This window comes from Oncorhynchus nerka, linkage group LG9b, assembly GCF_034236695.1.
Source record: "Oncorhynchus nerka isolate Pitt River linkage group LG9b, Oner_Uvic_2.0, whole genome shotgun sequence".
Classification (NCBI taxonomy): Eukaryota; Metazoa; Chordata; class Actinopteri; order Salmoniformes; family Salmonidae; genus Oncorhynchus; species Oncorhynchus nerka.
In genome coordinates this window covers 25,278,012-25,284,500 of record NC_088424.1, presented here as the reverse complement: position 1 = coordinate 25,284,500, position 6,489 = coordinate 25,278,012, and positions in this window count along the sequence as shown.

The following is a 6,489-nucleotide window of genomic DNA, read 5'->3' as shown; positions in this document are numbered from 1 at the left end:
TTTTGCTGTTCTTTGACAAAAATGTCCCTCTTTCAGCTTGGGGAATTTCTTCTTCATCTGAAGATGATGCATCGTGCTCTGGGTTGTATTCTTCCCCATCTACTTCTTCAGATACCTCTTCCTCTTCTAAATCACTGTTCTCTTGCTCCTCCTGGACATCTGAAAAAAATCTGATCTACGACCTTCTGGGCACTGAAACGTGCACTCATGGCTTCAGCAAAGAGAGAACTGGGGGGACTGTCATCTGCAGGACCTTTATAGCCTATGACAGCATTCCCCATTAGTTAACAATGCTTTCAAGAAATGTTTATTTTGTCATAATTGTTGTATATTTTGTCAGATTTTTAACATTTTGTCTGTAAACTTGAGACATGTGTGAGGTCATGGAGGGGAGATGCTGCACATGCACAATAAAGTTTTAGTTTTGTCGAAGTTCAATCAGTAGCACACAATCTCAATTTCTCATTGTGTGTGTGTGTGTCTTTGTGGTTTTTGGGGTGTGTAAATAAATGTATAACTGCCGGGTCAAAAATGACCCTAAGACAATATTTGTTCCCTGGTGGTGTACAGCTTTCATGGAAATATGAACAAAGGCGATGTTTCACTTTTTCTAATGTTGGGGTCATTCTAGGAAAGGTCATCAAATTTCAAGTAAAAAATATAATTTAGGAGGTTTTCTCTGCTGTTAAACATAGTGGCGGGTCATTTTTGACTCTTAAGACAGCTGAAGGGTTAAGCTTTCCAAGTAAAAAAAAATATTTGGGGTTCTCTCATTCTTCCATCCACTTTCTTCTTGATCTCACGAAGGCTCCTTTTGCTTTGACCTCATATATCCTATCCAATTCCAATTCCAGTTTTAATAATTTGGTCTTGTCTTGATGACTCAAGTTCTATTGTCCAAAGATGGTAACAATGTCTTTGATTATATTCTCCTTAAGTCTTTTGATCTAAGCAACCTCCTTTCCTCATTTAATAGCCAACCTTCTGATCTTGTACTTCATGAATTCCCAGTATATATCATATGACTTCAGTAAATTTGCCTTATTCCAGCATGGATTTAGCTGCACTCTTGAACTGTTTATCAGCCAGAAGTGTTCTGTTAAACTTCCAGTAACTTACATTTTTTCGACCATCTGTAGATGCTATGAGGTTGATTGTAAGGAAAATGGCTTCATACTCTGTGAAAACAGAAGTTTCAAAAGAGACATTTACAACTTGTTTCTTCAACACTCTGGATATTAACCAAAAATTGAATCTTGAATGCTTGGACATATCTTTACAACAGCACGTAAATGGCTCTTTTGTTAGGGTTTCTAAAGCGCCATATTAAAAATCAACAAATCCCAGAGGGAAAGATTATTCATTCTTGTAGCTTGTGGAGGCAAGCATTCCCATTAAGGATCCCCAATCAAATTCCAATCCTCTCCAAGAATCAGTTTGCCATTCACAAATGTATCTAAAAGTATATAGATTTCCTCCTCAAAATCCTGAAATAGGTCTTTGTTTTTTGAACTATTATTTATAGCAGAAATGTTTCCCAAAATGAAAAGCCCACCATATTACCATGGACATTATTACAACACAGTAGAGGGGTTGCAGTTGTATCACAAATCACCGAACAACCACACCAGGTGGCATGATGGAAGACCAGTCTGGTGGAACTTTGTTGCCTTGTGTCCTCCAATTGTTCACATGGCTGGCTGCTTTTTGCTACCATAGAAAATATTGTACTTTATTTAATCTTAATAAGGACCCAGAAAACGGAGGCAGTGGGAGAACCTATTCAAGTAAGTAAAAAATAAAAGTAAAAACAATGCATTATTAGCTGGCTAACTTTAGCTACTTACTATATAGCTAGCTAAGTGAATTAAATACCTAACTTCATATTAGCTCGTTAGCTATCTTGATGTATTTATCAGTGTAAATTAAAAACACAAACTAACATTTAATTTGTAGCTAAGTAGATAGCTAGCTAACAGCAATGGCATGGAAGAGGGTGAAAGGATTACCAGCTCCAGCTGTCAGAGAACAGAGAGAGTAGGCTACTCTGGATAAGGCAGTCACGTTTAAAAATATTCTCCAGTTCCTGACAATCAGACTGTGGTACCTCATTTGTTTGGGAAAATGTCCTCTCGTATGCTCTACAAGCCAGAATGTTGAATGAAATTATATTTTAATTAACTTACTTTATCGGTTGTCCATGCGGTTGGTCTTTTTGCATGTAGGAATGTGAGACAATATATCCACAGTATTAAAATAAACTTTTCAAAGTGCTGGTAGTGCGTTCAGATTTCTATCACCTGAAGCATGTGCACAACATGAAAATACATGCATGCCACACACATCCTTGCCGAGCGAGGGCAAGTGTTTACATGATTCTTGGCATGCTTCAGGTGATAGACTGAACTTCCTGATCCAAATGCTCTTTTAAGTAGAATGAAATGAAATTCAACGTCACGTCCCTAGTGAGCAAAACTATGAGGACAGAAAGGACAGAAAGATATAGCAACATACAGTACCAGTCAAAAGTTTGGACACCTACAGTACACATTCAAAGGTTTTTCTTTATGTTTACTATTTTCTACATTGTAGAATAATAGTGAATACATCAAAAATATGAAATAACACATATGGAATCATGAAGTAACCAAAAAAAGTGTTAAACAAATCAAAATGTATTTTATATTTGAGATTCTTCAAAGTAGCCACCCTTTGCCTTGATGACAACTTTGCACATTCTTGGCATTCTCTCAACCAGCTTCACCTGGAATGCTATTCCAACAGTCTTTGAGGAGTTCCCATATGTGCTGAGCAATTGTTGGCTGCTTTTCCTTCACTCTGCGGTCCAGCTCATCCCAAAACATCTCAATTGGGTTGAGCTCGGATGATTGTGGAGGCCAGGTCATCTGATGCAGCACACTTTTTTTGTTCACCTGGAATTATGTGTTAGTAATAATAGCCTACTTATTATTAATATATCCCATGTGTTTACCAGTCAAATTTCCAGGGTTAAAAGTTCCAAGCTTTAATAGTCATTCTATTTCTATGCTTCTTAGGTTCCTGCAAACAAGCCATTGTCCACCGGACAACCATGTGACATTCAGGAAATCTGGTACCAAACAGTAAAATCTTCACTGTATGATTCCAATTCAGACCTGATCCTTTGTTTTGCACATCCAACAGAAAGGAACAACATGTGGCTAAGCAGTTTGCTGTGATCAAGGTAGGTATCAGTGACATGATCAGGAGACATGCAGAGGGATTGATCTCTAATGACTTCATCTCTCTCTCTCTCTCTGTATCTGTTTGTCTGTCAAACTCTGTATCTCTGTGTATCTTGTCTGTCTGCTATATAAGGTTTCACAGGTCTCCTGCCTCAGAGCAGGAAGTAAGCAAGAGGAAGTAAACAAGAGGAAAGTGTTTTTTGCTGTTGGGGGAAGATTTGTTATCATCAAAATACATTTAGCAACTGTGTAGAAGTTATTTTCTACTATTTAATAGTATAGCAGTAGCAGTGGTTTGGCAAAATTGTATAGTTGTATGCACATCTTGCCCATGGCTGTTTCTTTCCTTAGATGTTTTGAGTGTCCTGCTCATTAGTACAGATCAGGCACTCACATTGGCTTTGAAATAGTTGCCTTGGAAACACCTCAATTTACATCTTCTAAAAACACTTTAAATTGACTATTCAAAAATAAAATATTATTTAACTTGACATATCATAAATCATTCACTCGTATATTGTGTTGGTTTTCAATCAATGCAATACATTGTATATCTCTTCATAATAAAAGATAAGTGTTGGAATATTTAAATCCATTATTATTCATTCACTTCTTGACAGCTACCCTTTTGATTTGAACTAAACCTTCCATACATATTTGTCCAATGTAGAAGTGCTCAGAAAGTGACTTTTTGGACATGAATGCCAAAACATTCAAGAGAATAATGTCAAAGTGGAATAATGTTTTTCGAAAGTTTTACAGATTCATTCAAACTAAAAGCTAATATGTCTTGAGTCAATAAGTATTCAAACCCTTTGTTATTGCAAGCCTAAATATACTGAACATAGTAAATATAAACGCAACATGCGACAATTTCAAAGATTTTACTGAGAGTTACAGTTCATATAAAAAAAATCAGTAAATTTAAATAAATGTATTAGATCCTAATCTATGGATTTCACATGACTGGGCATGAGTGGAGCCATGAATAGGCCCACGCACATGGCAGCCAGACCCAGCCGCTGGGGTGCCAGGCCTAGCCAATCAGAATGAGTTTTTCCCCACAAAAGAGCTTCATTACAGAAATAAATGTCCTGAATACAAAGTGTTATGTTTGGGGCAAATCCAATACAACATATCTCTGAGTACCACTCTCCATATTTTCAAACATAGTGGTGGCTGCATCATATTATGGGTGTACTTGCAATCGTTAAGGACTGGGGAGTTTTTCAGGATAAAAAATAAATGGAACGGAGCTAAGCACAGGCAAAATCCTAAAGAAAATCGATGTTTAGTATGCTTTCAACCAGACACTGGGAGATGAATCCACCTTTCAGCAGGACAACAACCAAAAACACAAGGCCAAATATACATTGGAGTTGCTTACTAAGAAGACAATGAATGTTCCTGAGAGGCAGAGTTTTGACTTGTCCGCTTGAAAATCCATGGCAAGTCTTAAAAATGGTTGTCTAGCAATGATCAACAAGTAATTTGACAGAGCTTAAAGAATTTTGAAAAGAATCAAGGGCAAATATTGTACAATTCAAGTGTGCAAAGCTCTTCGAGACTTACCCAGAAATACAAAAAAATGTAATTGCTGCCAAAGGTGATTTAACATGTATTGACTCAGGGGTGTGAATCGTTATGTAAATTATATATATATATATATATATATATATATACATACATATATATATATGTATGTGTGTATTTCATTTTCAATAAATGTGCAAACATTTCTAAAAACATGTTTTCCCTTTGTCATTATGAGGCATTGTGTGTTGATGGGTGAGAAAAAATCTATTTAATACATTTTGAATCCAGACTATGTAACACAACAAAATGTGGGCCAATGACTGGAACGAACTGCAAAAATCACTGAAGTTGGAGACTCATATCTCCCTCACTAGCTTTAAACACCAGCTGTCAGAGAAGCTCACAGATCACTGCACCTGTACATAGCCCATCAAACTACCTCATCTCATACTGTATTTATTTATTTATCTTGCTCCTTTGCACCCCAGTATCTCTACTTGGTCAGTCATCTTCTGCACATCTACCATTCCAGTGTTTAATTGCTATATTGTAATTACTTCGCCACCATGGCCTATTTATTGCCTTACCTCCCTTATCTTACCTCATTTGCACACACTGTATATAGACCTTTTTTTTCTCTCTCAACTGTATTATTGACTGCATGTTTGTTTATTCCATGTGTAACTCTGTGTGGTTGTATGTGTCAATCTGCTGTGCTTTATCTTGGCCAGGTCGCACTTGTAAATGAGAACCTGTTCTCAAATAGCCTACCTGGTTAAATAAAGGTGAAATAAATAAATAAAAATTGTGTGCACACCATTGGTTGAGACACAACATGCTCTTGAATACAGGGTGGGTGTCATGTTTTGGCTGATAAACATATTTTCACTTTCAAATGGTCAACACATCAGAGAATGTTGACTTGAATGAGAATATATGTTGTTTTAAATTTGACCATCAATCCTACACAGTAAACATTTGACAACCCTATTTGTAATCTTTGAAATCATTTCAAACTGAACTATTTATCTTTTCCAGTGATGAAGACATGGCTGTCTCATGGTATTGTGGAGTTTACGAATTTTCAAGCACCTCTATCTCCCGAATGTTTTGGCATTCACGTTCAAAACGTCACTTTCTGACCACTTCTGCCATGGACATGGAAGGTTTGGTTCAAATCAAAAGGGATGCTGTCAAAAAGTGATTGAATTCAAATGGATTTACCAATTAATAACATTAAAGGGCGTTAAGACAGTAACCAAAACATCGCTGGTTCGAATCCCAGAGCTGACTAAATAAACAAATCTGTCAATGTTCCCTTGAGCAAGGTACTGAACCCTAAATGCTCCTGTAAGTCACTCTGGATAAGTGCTAAATGACTCAAATGTAAAGAAAAAATAAGTAGAATTAACATTACTGTGAAAACACATTTAGCAGATTTCAGCATAATAGCCCCCTCTTCCTTCCTCTCTCCCTAAAAGGTCCCTGTAGACTAGAGGATTCTATCTCCAGGTTCCCTTAGAAGCGGTGGCCTCTTTCTGGCTCCATTATCTTGTCATTTGAGGAGGATTATGTTCCGTAGCACACACGGTCCAGACTGATGCTAAATAACTGTGACAGCTTACAATAATTGCCAGGCTAATTATTGGGAACGAGCTCAGCATCACTCTTCTCCCTGACCAGGCCTGGTTTGATGAACATGGTTTGACTAATGCATGCGGTGGTGGTG